We start from the raw sequence: 16156 nt of genomic DNA, 5'->3' as shown, positions 1-16156 counted from the left end.
CAGCTATTATATTACACATAGCAATAGATAAGATCTTCTGTAGATCTTCAAAATAATTCTAGCAAATTTGACATGAACATATTCTGTGACATTTGGTTAAAAAGTGAATATTTAAATATAACAACTTTTTCTTGTTTTCTACTTCCAAATAGTTATTTTTTACAGATTTTTTCCTCATTATAATATTGTGATATGAGAAATATATAGTTGGTCTTTGTCCCTGGTTTCTTGTAATTTCCTGTGATGGGGGTGAGAAGAGCATCTTTTGTTATTCACAATAAGACCCTTTAAACAGATCTGAGTTTATGCTAATGAGGTGACTCTTGGTGGGCCCCAAGATAGCTTCAGGATGGGAGCTGCTTGCCAGAGAAACCAACCACATGATTAGACAATTGGTCCTTTCAGTCCCACTTACCTCGAACCTCCAGAGAGGAGTAAGGGGAGAAGAATTGGAGGTTGAGTTAATCACTGATGGGCAATTATTTAATCAGTAATGCCTACGTAATAGAACCTCCATAAAACCCCTGAGCAACCAGGTTTGGGGAGCTTCAGGATTAGTGAACATATCAAAGTACCCAGAGGGTGGTGCACCCAGGGAGGTCATGAAAGCTCTGCACCTCACAACTCACTGCCTTGCCATATGCATGTCTTCTGCCTGGCTGTTTTGCGTTGTATCTTTTATTAAAAAACCAGTAGTAGTTAAAAAAACAAAAACAAAAAAAACCACACACACACACACACACACACACACACACACAAACTGTTTTCCTGAGTTCTGTGAGCCATTCTAGCAAATTATTGAATCTGAGGAGACAGTCATAGAAATTCCAATTTATAGCTGGTCAGTCAGAAGTACGGTTGGTCCAAACTTGTGATTGGCATCTCAACTGGGGGAAGTCTTGTGGGACTGAGCCCTTAACCTGTGGGGCCTGTGCTAACTCTAGGTAGTTAGTGTCTGAATTGAACTGAATCATTGCATAACCAGTTAGTTCCCAGAGAGTTGGAGAATTGGTTGGTATGAGGAGAAATCCCACATATTTTGTGAGAAAGCACGGATCATAACAGTTCCCACTGAGTAAATTATTTATTTGACTAGAGATGCTAATTTCAGCTAGCTGATTTAGTTAATTCAATGAAGAAAAAAAAAATCCAGTGAACTTGTGGTTTCCAGTGAATGACTTGTCAGTCTATTCCAAATAGTTTTACATATAGATGTCCACAGGCCAACTAAATCTACCTTACCAACCCAATCTTGAAAATCTCAGTTCTTTTACTACTGTCCTGTGACTACAATAAAAAAACTTTGAGTTTTAATTTGCCCACACTCAAGAAGTAACATAAACCAAGTCCAAGATTAAACAGCCTCATGCTTGAAATCTCAGCTTACTTTTTCTACTAATCACCAATGAGCAATTATTTAATCAATAATGCCTATGTAGACAACTCTTTGACTTAATCTCTGCCTTTTCTAGTCCCTTCCTGCTTTATTCAACTTCTTTGTACTTAATATTTTGTCTTTTGGTTTGTTTGTTTGTTTTAGTAAGATGTCTTTATCTGGACTCTGGTTCTAGTCTTATTTTGCTAGCCTACTCTGGCTACACCCAGTTGCCACATAACAGAGGAAACAAGAATAGTGTAGAGCAGGCTGGGTGCGGTGGCTCACACCTTTAATTCAGCACTTTGGGAGGCTGAAGTGGGCGGATCATGAGGTCAAGAGATCTAGAACATCCTGGCCAACATGGTGAAACCCCATCTGTACTAAAAATGCAAAAAATTAGCTGGGTGTGGTGGCGGGCTCCTGTAGTCCCAGCTACTTGGGAGTCTGAGGCAGAATCACTTGAACCCAGGAGGCGGAGCTTGTAGTGAGCCCAGATTGGGTGCCACTGCACTCCAGCCTGGCGACAGCGAGACTCTGTCTCAAAAATAAATAAATAAATAAAATAAAAATAGTGTAGAGCAAGGGGAGGATTGTTGGGGAAATTGTTTTCTCCAGAAATATTCATTGATCAGTTGGTAGTGGTGTTCTATAATATGCTGAAAAGGATTCTGAAACTATGCTCAGTGGAAATTATTGATTAGTAATGTTCAAAATGGGTGCAGGGAGAGGAAGATGGGGAGAAGTTATTTTTAATATAATGGAAAGAATTCAGGGCACCCTAAAGAGACAGACAGGTATTAGCCTGCATTTATAAAATCTTGTTGTATGACCTAAACAAGTTCTTTCACCTCTGTAAGACATTGTTTCTTCATGGAACTTTTAATTAAAGTCTTGTTATTTAGATTAAATGTACAGTATGGAAAGTGTTTTTCAGAGAACACATAATAGGTGTTCAATAAATGAAGGGAAGATGCTGACAATCATGATGGCAGACTCCTTTCAAAACTAGTCTGCATCTTTTACTCTCTTTCCAGGATTATCTACTCAGGTCAAATGAACATTTCCGTTAAGTTTTAAAGTGTTGACAACATAAAAGGTGATCATTTTCTCAGTGAGGCAATCGCCTTCACTGGATGCCTCTTTTTCATTGTTTTTATTTTTGTTTTTTTTTTCTTTTTTTTCTTTTTTATTTATTTTTCTTTCACTGGATACTTCTTGATGGCTGTCTAAAGCTACCTCATCTTCTGAAAAGTATTCCTTGGTTATATTTGGGTCTTTTGAACATTTCCCAGATGGTAAGCACCAGTTCCATTTTGAAACCTCTCATTAACCCCTGTTTTCCCTCCAGTGATATTTCATGTGGAATTCTGTTCCATTCCTAGTGCCGTCTTGAGAAGATTTCTCCTTTGGGCACTCTGACTTGCCCTATTGTAGACTTCTATTCAGAAAACTGACTCCACATCCACACTAGAGCCCTGGCTTCTCTCTCTACCTCCTGCTGGCTCCAAACTTCTGTTTCATTGTTCTCCAGCCTAAGTTTTGGGAGGGAACCCAATAATGATGACCTAGATCTTAAACTTATTTAAAAAAATTAACTTCCCAGTACAAAGTATCATGATCATCTTCCACTTGGCGCCAATATATAGCCCCAGAAGTTAAGATTGCACTTGGTTCAGATTATGTAGCCTTGAAGAATTAAGGTGAATCACAGATGAGCCATGGGTGGCTTTATAACACACAGAAAGGGACAACATATTTCTGTGAGCTTGACTCACATCCGAGATGTTTTCCCCAGTATTTGGGGATGGTGTTAAATGAATATCACCTGGGTCTTTTTATCTTCCCTCACTTCTAAATCTATTTCTCACCCTTCTCATTCAAAAATGAAAGTCCTGAGGGCCTGTCATGATAACAGATGTTTCATTCCTTTACATTTTAAAATTAACATAGCACTTGAGTCATAGCCTCTGAGGGCTTTGGGAAAGAAACATGAGCTTAGTACCCATGAAAATAATAAAATTAGATGAAAAGTTAAAAAAAAAAACACAACAAATTCATCTGGTGCTGTAAAAACAAAAACAATTACCACCCCCAGCCAGACCTGTCTGAGAAAAGTAGCAGATAGTGTTTTGTGGGTTAAATGGTTGCTCTCTATGGTATTACATCCACAAAGTCAGAGGAAATAGTAATATTTTGGTAGAAAGATTAACTGAACTGAGTGTAGGTAAACCTAGAGTTTAGGTGTAATCTATTTACTTCCAAGATGAGCTTCATTTGGCTATTATTATGTTTTCCAAAGTGTATGCCATGAAGAACTAGCCTTTTTGATATTTCCTTTTTTAAAAAAAGGAGTCCTGAAGACATTGTTATTTGAGAAATAATATATACTATAACTCTTAGCTTAGAGAGACATGATTCCTAAAAACATACTTGAAAGAGACCTGACTGATTTGTTTAACTCAGTGTTGTTTGCAAAATATTTTTGACAATGTGATATTTTTGTTTAGTTGTGTTTGATTTATTGCCAGACCTCTATTATTTCTAAGGTCTATTTCCCAGCCATTTCATCTTGTTTAATTATAGTCCAATAACATAAATATACTTATCATTTTTTAAAAGCAAAATCACTGTAAATTTAGCTGAATTTTGTTTATTACTCATTGTATTCAGTATTCTTATTTTTGCTTTACCTAAATGTACCCATTTACGAGGTAATCCATGCGTCAACTATTCCAGGATTTCATAAACATAAACTTGCTTACTTCATTCATGACATTTATTATTATGATGATGCTTAGATAAACCTTTGCCAATTTCATGTTCATCATTATCACTGATGTTCTCACAGCTACCACTTATTAACCACCCACTATGTGTCAGGGAGCATGCTAAGTGTATTTTGTGCATTTCCCATCAAATACTCACAACCACTGTGGCAGGTATGCATTATAATTCCCATTTAATGTGAAAAACCTTATATAGTTTGCTTAAGTAGGTGGTAAGTGGCAGAGCTGAGAATGTACTTATGTCTCCCTCTGGCTTCAAAGCCTAAAATGTTCTTTTAACTACACTGTTGTTCATGCACGTGACTTAAAGATTTTAGTGTGTTTCCATATGGAAGCAAGAAAGCCTATAGTTCACACAACAAAGGAGGTAAGATATCTTTAAAACAAACAAAGCAGAAAAGCTTCATATCAGCATCTCAAGAGGTTCCTCTTCAGCCCAACACACTGAGACACAAGGACTTGTGCGTTTTTGTGTGTCTTTTGATTTTATTCCAGAGACCTGGTCTAACATTCAGTCAATTCCTAATAAACTTGTTTATTACACCAAGTTTTGGCTCTGAAATTTACTTTTGTGTTCTGGCATCTTTATTTCCATGCTCAGCTCTGATTTGATGGTTCTTATATTTGGCCTGTCTTCTGGCATCAGCTTTCCATTCTCCACAAATAGATCCTTCAGTTTCATCTTTGATTTTATTGGACAGTCTCCGTGGTTTTCCTTTTGAACCCAGATCCAGCTTTGCCACCTAAACTATTCCCTTCCCCTCCTTGCCTTAGGGGGATTATCCAGCGTGGGCTGATCCTGCCAATACCTGATCTCCAGTGCTGGATGGGCTTAACTCTGTGCATCCCAACTGGACTAATCTTGGTACTGAGAAGAACCTCCAAACCCCCTTGCCCATTTTTCAGGCTCTTCTTTCCATAGTCTCCAGCTGCATTATGCTTTTATTGAGTTGTGGAAACCACATGCCCAGTCCCACTGCAGGAACACCACGGTTAAAAGGCAGGTAAGGTGGGGAGGTTTTCTCTTTTTTCTAACATACCCCTTGACAATATTCCACGCTTTGTTTACCACTTGAGTTATTGTAACAAATTCAGCTAATTTTTATCAAGAAAATTATTCTCCAATAAGTTCTCTAAATATTTACCTATCAGGTTATAAATCAAAATACAATTATCTTTCTGGCTTCCTTTGAGACCTTGAACTAGTAATGAAAATATATGGGCCCCATTTTTCCTCATCTATGAAATTAGAGGAAGGCCACATTAGTTGTCTTCAAGGGGGTTCCAAAAGTCCTCATGTTCTGCAGCAGTGCCTATGGGAGATATTAAGCAGGGGAAAAGGTATTATGGAGCAAACACAGGCAAAAAAGGTCTGCTTTAATCTGTCTTACAAGTTAGGTTTCTGGACAGCATTTTACTTAGGAAAAAGAATAAAGATTTAAAAATAAGCCTGAACAGACTAAACCTAGCATTGCATTTCCTGGCTTTCCCCCTTCATGGGAAACTGCCTCTTCCTCTCCTGGCCTTTAAGTTGTAGCTCAAATGTCACCTACTTGGAGAAGCTGAACTTTGTTCCCTCAGGCTCCATTTTCTGTGTTCCCAGAGCTCTTGATAATTGTTCCTGAAAACACTTGTCAGGTGATATTGCAAGGTAAATGGCTCTGTCTCCCCCTAGTAGGGCAGCCACTTATGCAGGTTTTTTGCTCCTTAGTTCAGCTAAATCTGGGTTCTTGTCTCATGACCAGAAAACATTAGGCACATGGACACATTGAAAGGTAAGGAAGGCAGAATTTATTAAGCGAAAGGAAAGCTCTCCACAAAATCAAGGGTCTTGCACGCAGGTTTCCACCTCACAAACTGAATACCAGACCACCACACAGAGGCGAGGCTCCTCCTCAGCATAAGGTGTGAATTCCTGGTGGCTCCATCCCATCCTTCCAGTGCGCCATGTGGGCCCTTAGTCTGAGCCATTCCACATTGATTTATTTTCCTTACTGTACACGTGTTAAGGAATGGAATTTTTCACTGTGGCCATGTTTAAACAAGCCTCCCGTGCACAATGACCTGGATGGGTCAGAGGTTCTCCAGGGACCCTTCCTTATCTGCCTAGGCATTTTGGTGTCTCCTGCCTCTATCACAACCATGTGCTATGTGTCGTACCGTACCCAGTGCCCAACACAGTGCTGTGGGCATAGTAGGTGCTCAATAAATTTTTACGTAAAGAATGAATGACTCACCCAATACATAAAGTTTCCATTATTTACCCCAAATCTAACACACTGCCTTATACTTTCTGAAACTGAAGCTCAGTTACTATTTTTCAGCTTACTCCCACAGTCTCTCAAGATGTTCCTGCAATTTATTCATGTCACCCTGGCATTTCACTATCAGGAAAAACCAGTGTCATCAGCAAATTTGAAGATGTCACTGTGCACTCCATCTTCTAGATCACATCTAAAAATGTTCCCTGAAAATAATCCTCAAAGGACTTCTCAGTTTACGCTTCCTGTATCTAGACCCGTTTATTCTTACTCATGGCTTCATGGATAGAAATTCAGTCCATAGGGATGCATGACAATATTTTTTTTCCAAGTCTGACGATCAATTAATTTTACAAACAGCTGTTTGGACTTGATTAAAAGTTTTTGAAGGTCAAATAATTTGCGTTCTCTCTGCTCCAAAACATGAAGAGTAGTGGATACATTTAAAGCTTTACTATTAGGTATCTACCTAGATGTTTCTGAATGGAGTCAAAAACACCAGGTTATTTTGAGAGGTAATGAAGTGATGAATAATCTTAGGTGGTTATGGATATGATCTTCCTGGAGGTGTTATCTGGCTGTATGATCACATACCAAACTACCCATTCCCCCACTTAGATGTGTATTCAAAACAAAATGTAAAATTGTATATAGCTCTGTGTATATCTTTAATAGCTATTTTTATCTCTCAATTTACTGATAATTTTTACATTATAATCTTATTGTGTGACCTAAGATATCAGCTTGAATTAGAATTCATCACATTTTTCATCTAACCCCAACACACATACACATGCACACACATACACAGCACATAATGATGATAATTTGGGCTTCAGTCACCACACCTGTTTTCTATTAAGAAAAATTAACCCGGGCATGGTAGCTCATGCCTATAATCCCAGCACTTTGGGGGGCCAAGATGGGCGGATCACCTGAGGTCAGGAGTTCAAGACTAGCCTGGCCAACATGGCGAAACCTGTCTCTACTAAAATTACAAAGAAATTAGCCGGGCGTGGTGGCAGGCACCTGTAATCCCAGCTACTCGGGAGGCTGAGGCAGGAGAATGGCTTAAACCCTGGAGGCAGAGGTTGCAGTGAGCCGAGATCCTGCCACTGCACTCCAGCCTGGGCATAAGAGCAAAACTCCGTCTCAAAAAAAAAAAAATTAATCCTTATTTCATATTCCTCTCCTTGAAATTTATACCTGTATTTGATAATTGACATATCTTCAAAGCAATTTTATTATTTAACCTATAGCCAGTATAGATTGTCAAATGTCAAAATACGAAATAAGAAGCAAAAATGCCCCTCATCTGGAACCATAGAATATAGTTTCTTGCTTAAGATTTTTTATTTTTTTAAATTGCCATTGCAATTTGAATAAAGACCTCGGACTTTCCAAAACATAATAATTTTCAAATTGTATTGATTGTCTCTGGAATAACTTTCTTTATTCATTTAGCTTTTATTTTAGGTATTTATCCTAGTGCTCATTATTGTTGATTTACCTGGGTGAAATTGAATTTACTTTTGATGACCTCAATTTAAATCCCCTCAATAGCAACTTCATTGTTTATTTGGGGAAGCATATAATACTATATGCACATCTGTTTCTTTTCTAATGTTTTCAAAACTGCCATTAAGACAAGTTACAGCTAAATTTTTAATGTGCTTTTCATGGACACAGCTTGCTAACTTCAAGAGGAAACATTTCAAATAATTTTCAGGAGTATCAATTCAAATTATCTTTTCACTGTCAACCCGTTGATTCTCTCATATGTAAAAAGAGATTGCATAGGGGGATGTGTAATTTATAAATTCCAAGGTCCCTTAATTAAGATGTTTTAGCCTTGATTGTAGTCCTTACTCTATAAGTAACTATAGAAATTTGGATAAGTCCTTTTAACTTTTTTGCCCTTAATCTCTTTATCTAAAACAGTAGTCTTTGTCTGTTTTGATACATGAAAACATTCCAGGAGCCACTTGAGTGTGGATAGTTTTAAGCAAACCAATGTCTGATTCTTAGCTTCCATATATGTTGGTTTCTGAGGTTGATCTGCCTGGGAAGGGATCTGCTGTCAAGTCATTATGCGAATTTTCTTTCCATTTCCACTTCTACAATTACTCTTTTCCCATTTTGAAAGAAAAAGTAGAGATCTCACCAATCCCCAATCTTGGTCTGCTTCATTGTCCTAAGGATTAAAAATATATCTGAACTCACCAAAGTTTCAACATGAAATACTTCTCTACAGTACCACCAACCAAAAACAGACTTCCTATCTTCCATCCTTTCTCATTTTAAATATTTCATTCAGAGGCAAACATGGCATTAGAAACATTAGCCTATGTTGGCATATTTTGAATTCAGGTATACATAGAGTAGGGCTTGGGGTAGGGTGCGTAGATGTTGGGAATGATGATGCTCTTCTTTTAACTACCTCACCTCCTCCCTTATCTATTGTCAAATAATGCATCACACCTGAAGGAGGATCTCAGGCGAACAAAGCACAGGATGCTCAGGTAAGCAGCACTAAAGGGAGCAGCACTGTGCTTTATCCAAGAAGAGTCCACAATTCATTTATCCATCTATCAATCTAGCTAGCCATCTAGCTATTGATCTATTGATCTATCCATCCATATTTAGAATTGGAATATTCAGATTTGTAAGTAGCATAGTTAAAAATTACCAATCTGCTACAAAATGAGAAATGAGTACTCTCTTCATTTTTCTCATTCTTAACAATACAAATCAGTTTAGTGAACATTTCTGCCCATATAATTTATCTATGACTTAATTTGGCATTATTTCAGGGAAGAGGTTAAAAGTTTGTTTAACTATACTAGATGAATGTTATATCTTTGAATAAAAGGAACCTATATCAAAGTAAATGATTTGTATTTTCCTGAATAAATACTCAGACTTGGAGAAGAATTTTTTACAGTTCCCCCCCGCCACCTCCCGCAAAATAATTGAATATTACATATCCATGTTTTGTTTGAACTTAGGGACAAGTCTTCTGTTTTCTCTCCTGCACCACCCACTTTTCTGTTCATGCATTCATCTCCACCATGTACTTATTTGGTTTAGATTAAATTAACGGAGTCACATTGTGAATTTCACGCTAAAAAAATGCACTCAACCAACACCATTCTTGCTTCATTTACAAGCTTGCACTCACTAGTGGCCAAATACCATCCTTTTCTTTTGGCTTGTAATTTCCACAAAATAAATAACCTGTACTCTTTAAAGCAGAATGTCTTCCTCTGTATAGGTTAAGAACAAACGTTCTCCAATATTGTTCTTTGACTTTTTTTAAGGTACTAAAAAAAAACTGTGAGAACCAAAATTCATCACAAGACATACATCTTCATAGCGAATGCAAAAAATCTCAAAATTAACAACATTCAATCTATGAGGTGGATTTATATCAATTTCACTGAATTTTAGCCACACAAATAAAATGTCTTTCCATAAAAAAAGCAAGTTTAATTAATTGTCACTTGCGTGTCCTGTAAAGCTTTTTTCTTTGTTACAATGCCCAGAATTTAAAGAATTTGATAAATTTAATGAATGGGTAACAAAACCTTTTGAAAACTGTTGGTAATTAGCTTCTGGTTATTTACATTTAACAAAATTAAAGAACGTAAGACCTAATATATCATTAAAAATTATTGATTATAAGTGTATCATTTTGGGTATGTAACTCAAGATGACTTTAAATAATTTAAATATATTGATATAATAAAACTTCAATTCTTCTATATTTATTTGTATAAAAGTTTTATTTATTTATTTGTATAGAAGCTCACCTACATCCATTAAAACGAAAAATAGGAATAAAACCAATATTGAATTCCATTCAACTCTGGCAATAAGTAATATTTATTGATGAATATATTAATTAAAAATAATACCACACATTTACATTGAGATGCACTTCTAATAAAAGTTTACTTGTTATGCTAAATAAATCTTTTTCTTTTTTTTTTGAGATGGAGTCTTGCTCTGTCACCCAGGCTAGAGTGCAATGGCATGATCTCAGTCACTGCAACCTCTGCCTTCCAGGTTCAAGCGATTCTCCTCCCTCAGCCTCCCAAATAGCTGGGATTACAGGTGTGCGCCACCACTCCCGGATAATTTATTTTTAGTAGAGATGGGGTTTCACCATTTTGACCATGCTGGTCTCGAACTCCTGACCTCAGGTGATCCACCCACCTCAGCCTCCCAAAGTGCTGAGATTACAGGCGTAAGCCACTGCACCTGGCCTTGCTAAATAATTATTTATAAAATCATAAATATACTTATTATTTTGATCAACTATGTATCTGTTACAATTGTTATGGTAATTCAATCCAAATTTTAGACACTTAATCCAAAACACCCAGGAAATTGTCTTAAATTGTAATAACTCTAAATTTTCTTAATCTCAGAGAATTATAATAATCAATAAACAACTTTCAAGTATAAAATATAGTGCATTCATATAAAATTATGTAAGGAAAGTTGATTAAAAATATAAATTGACACAATAGCAAAGATTTGGAACCAACCCAAATGCCCATCAATGATATACTGGATAAAGAAAATGTGGCACATACACACCATGGAATACTATGCAGCCATTAAAAAGAATGACTTCATGTCCTCTGCAGGGACATGTATAAAGCTGGAAACCATCATTCTCAGCAGACTAACTAACATAGGAACAGAAAACCAAACACCGCACGTTCTCACTCATAAGTGGGAGTTGAACAATTAGAATATATGGGCACAGGGAGGGGAACATCACACACAGGGGCCTGTCAGGGGGTGGGAGTTAGGGGAGGGATAGCATTAGGAGAAATACCTAATGTAGATGACAGGTTGTTGGGTGCAGCAAACCACCATGGCACATGTATACCTATGTAACAAACCTGCACATTCTGCACATTCTGCACATGTATCCCAGAACTTAAAGTATAATAAATATATATACATACATATATATACATATATATTTATATGTATACACATATATTTATATGTATTTCTTCTGTTATAAGAGAGTTTCTCTGTTTCAACAGACGATTTGGATATCAAATCACTATCGTATTTACACACTTTTAAAATAAGAGTCTTACTTGCATGTTTATGTTCATTGCAGTAGTATTCACAATAGCAAAGACATGGAATCAAACCAGGTGCCCATAAATGGTGGATTAGATAAAGAAAATGTGATACATATGTACCATGGAATACTACACAGCCATAGGAAAGAATGTAATCATGTCCATTACAGCAACATAGATGCGCCCGAAGGCCAATATCTTAAGCAAACTAATGAAGAAACAGAAAGCCAAGCATTGCATGTTCTCAGTTATAAGTGGAAGCTAAACATTGGGTATACATGGACACAAAGATGGGAACAATACACACTAAACAACACAAGATGGGAGCCGGAGGGGAGGAGGCAAAGGTTGAAAAACTACCCAGTAGGTATTATACTCACTACCTGGATGACTAGTGCAATCCTATTCCAAACCTCAGAATCATGCAGTCTACCTTTGTAACAAACCTGCACACCTTCTGACCCTAAAATATAAGCTGAAAAAGAAAAATTTAAACTGAGGCTTCATTAAATACATAAGCAAATAAAGTAAAAATAAAAATAAGAGTCTTAAAGTAAAATTTTTGTTTTTAAATGTTATTTTATTATACATAATAGTCCCCCAAAATGTATTATTTAAATTCAGAAATGAAAATTTTAAATATTATCTTTAAAATATGCAATGGTAGCATGTGTTTTTTCTAATTCTTTTCGGAAAGAAATGAGGAGAAATTTGCACCATACTAACATAGAAGATGGGGATAATAACATGAGACCTATCTTCTTCAAATGACTTCACCAGTGGCACAATATGTGACATGAAAGATACTACGTAAGATATCATGATGACCACAATATCCCATATGGGGTTTTTGTTTTAATTTGTGTTATACCTTATATGATATAGTGCAATACTACCTACAGGGAAGTAATTAATTTATTGTGGGTGGCAATGACTAAAACTTGACTCAAATAACTTCTGTATTTGAGCTGGTTCTATACCAGATCTTACTGGAGCCAAATTGCCTTCATTTCAAGAAATGCTTTATTTATAGCATTTTTCTCAGGAAAGCTTGTGTTTAAATTACCCTACGTTCTTTCTCACTTACTATACACCAAGTTGATGTACCTAGAATTGGTTTTATTTATTAAAAATTGAGGTATTGGACTACAAGAAATTTAAAGTCCTTTTCAGATTTAACGTCTTCTGAATCAAGAAATGTAAACTTTAAAGTAATTTTAAATAAAATGAGAAAAAATAGGAGACAGAGAAAACCTCATTTTGAATGAAAATGCAATTTTTCCAAGTCCTAGCTTAGTTATTTACTTCAACAGATTCCTTTACAGGAATATTTATTTTTTGTGCACCAAAAAGTATGCCACATGACAGCAGGTAGCATATTAGGCATGAGAATTAGACCTTGGATATATGAGTGAAATATCATCCAATTTTCAAACACCATTTGATTTTTATTTACACTCATTCTTTTAAATCTTTCATGTCACAAATTGGGTCTTAATTTTTATTCTTTAACAATACAGACAACCATATGTTCATTTGCTTTGACTGTATTAAATTATTACTGAATGATTATAATTCCACCATTACCGTCTTTTCAAGGCCACAAGTTCTCAATCACTGCTAGGTTATGCTCTCCTCTATTTCAATTTCAATTCTAAAATACAATACAAACAACGTGACTGCATCTTTAGGATACGTGTGGAGTAGTATTGGGTTTCAATCCCCTTCTTCAACAAACTATAAAACAAAATAGTACAGCATTATCCCTGCAAACATGTATTCTTCCTTAGTCATTCTGCAGTTCTCAATCTAGTCAATGTCAGAGTATTTAATATGATCCATTTTTCATAGAGAATAGTAGTCCCATTTACAGTGCTGAGATTGATAGCACGGTATGCTATCAATCCCAAAAGCTCTGATGCGGGCTGCGGACCTCTACCAAAAGATTCCTTTCTGTGCTATCAATCTCACCACTTCCCACTGTCTCTAAGCCCTAAATCAGACTGCTTGATATCTCTGCAGTTTTGTATTCCTGCATCAGCAGTCTGCCTAAGCACAGCCATCACTCACTAGCACTGTTAACTGCACTTGCTACAAACACTGAACCACTTTCCTCATCCTAAGGCCAAGTGTGAAATTCCTGCTACATTACATCACTTATGAATCTCTCGACAAGAAGAAAGAACCCATTTTGTCTCCTGGATTTTGAATAATGGGAAATTTAATAGGATTATTATTTTATTATTTATTTTGGTAATGAGACTCTTGAACATAACAGGTAGCCCAACAATGAAGCAAGTCTATCTCAAAAAGTAAAGTTAAAATAGATTCATCAGTAAATATGTACTTTGTTCTCTATTAGAAGTAGTAGTATTTCACTCTATAACTGCTAAATGTTCTTTTGAATGAAACTTCTAAGTCTAATTTCATCATTCTCTTTATAGTAGAAAGCCAATGCATTCCCACTAAGGGTCAGCTTTAGGTGAGACAACATCAGAGGCAGAGTGGCTAAAACAGTAAGGCAAGATCTGGCTGTAATGGCTGAAGCATGTTTAATCCCATTTTTTTTTTCTATCTTCACAATCAATTTTGCCTCGGTTCACTTGAGAGTCATTTCTTCTCATGTTTTGTTGGACAAAGCAAGTCATATTGTCATGCCTTGCTTCAAACTGCAATCCATTTATGTACGTGAAAGGTGAAGGGAACTGGAACCCAAAAATTATCACATAGGTTATTTTGAAAATGTTCTTGATAAATGTAAAGCAACTAGTACTACTTACATTATATAAGAATTGGTCACCCTGTCTCTAAAAAAAAAAAAAAAAAAATTTAAAAATTAACTGGGCACAGTGGCTCATCCTTATAGTCCCAGCTACTCAGGAGGCTGAGGAGGGAGGATCACTTGAGCCTGGGAGGTCGAGGCTGCAGTGAAACATGATCATGCCACTGCATTCCAGCCTGAGCTGCAGAGCAAGACCCCATCTCTACAGGAAAAAAAAATGTTAATAAATAGTAGCTTTCTTATTAATGTAAGGAGTTTTCAACCAAAAGGCTTCAGTATTTGAAATCAACACAATTGCCAGACATTGAAAAATTATATCTCATAATAGTTAGCATCTAGTATGAGACGGGTAGAAGGAATCTCTGACTAGTGAACTAAAAGGAAATAACTATTCCTGATAACTTAAAAACTGCTCTGTTCCCCAGTGTAATGGTTATCAAACTTGTATTCCTTCCATGTCAGGACTTGTATTCCTTCCATGTCAGGACTGAGTATTTTTTTAACAATCTGAGAAGCATCAGACTCCTACATTACTGGGCCGATTGTTTAAGGTATTTAATTACAACTCATATCATTATCAGATGCACATACATAAAATCTTCACCATATTCTACCCTAAAAATGTCTAGCCTTTTGCATTTTATGGTAGAAGGTAAATCTGAAGAGGCATAGCATAAACAGATTCATGCTAACAGGAATTATTCTTGCATTTACCCCAATGACTAATATTTGTGTAATGGGGTATAGTTCAATTATACATATCCTTATTTTGTAAACTATACCCCATACATGCACATATAATAATGGCCTAAAACCTCTAGCACCTTGAAAATCACCCAAGTGGCCACATTTTTGTTTAATACCAGGGGTTAGTCTCAACTCTTCCTTATCACATACTCTTTCTTTCAAATAAAATAATAGCTAACACTCTTTATAGATTTTCTTCTTTCCCACTCACCTGTCCTAGATTCCATTCATTTAGGACTTCATCTAGGACTTTTTCCTCTGCCTGAAAACTAAGTACTCAATCCATATCAATATTATGACTCTCCTTTGTTATCATATATTTGTCTTTGCCAGGAGTATGGTGGAAAAGAGCCCCTTAATCCTGAGACATGCATGTGTGGAATGTATGCTTAACCAGAATTAGGAATACTTCCCTTATTCATAATGCTTGAGACCAGAAATCAGATTTCCATTTTTGTAATCCCAGCACTTTGGGAGGCCGAGGCAGGTGGATCACGAGGTCAGGAGATCAAGACCCTCCTGGCTAACATGGTGAAACCTCATTTCTACTAAAAACACAAAAAATTAGCTGGGCATGGTGGTGGGCGCCTGTAGTCCCAGCTACTCAGGAGGCTGAGGCAGGAGAATGGTGTGAACCTGGGAGGCGGAGCTTGCAGTGAGCCGAGATCATGCCACTGCACTTCAGCCTGGGTGACAGAGCAAGACTCTGTCTCAAAAAAAAAAAAAAAAAAAGTTAGACCATTTGCCTATTGTATTCGTCTGTTTTCATGCTACTGATAAAGACATACCCAACACTGAGCAATTTACAAAAGAAAGAGCTTTACTGGACTTAACAGTTCCGCATGGCTGGAGAGGTCTCATAATCATGGCAGAAGGTAAAAGGCACGTCTCACATGGTGGCTGACAAGGGAAGAGAACTTGTGCACAAAAACTCCTCTTTTTAAAACCATCAGATCTAGAGACTCATTCACTATCATGAGAACAGTACAGGAAAGACCCACCACCATAATTCAATCATCTCCCACCAGGTACCTCCCACAATACATGGGAATTGTGGGAGTTATAATTCAAGATGAGATTTGAGTGGGGAC

Source organism: Pan paniscus, chromosome 13, assembly GCF_029289425.2.
Source record: "Pan paniscus chromosome 13, NHGRI_mPanPan1-v2.0_pri, whole genome shotgun sequence".
Taxonomy (NCBI): domain Eukaryota; kingdom Metazoa; phylum Chordata; class Mammalia; order Primates; family Hominidae; genus Pan; species Pan paniscus.
This window is presented reverse-complemented; position numbering follows the sequence as displayed.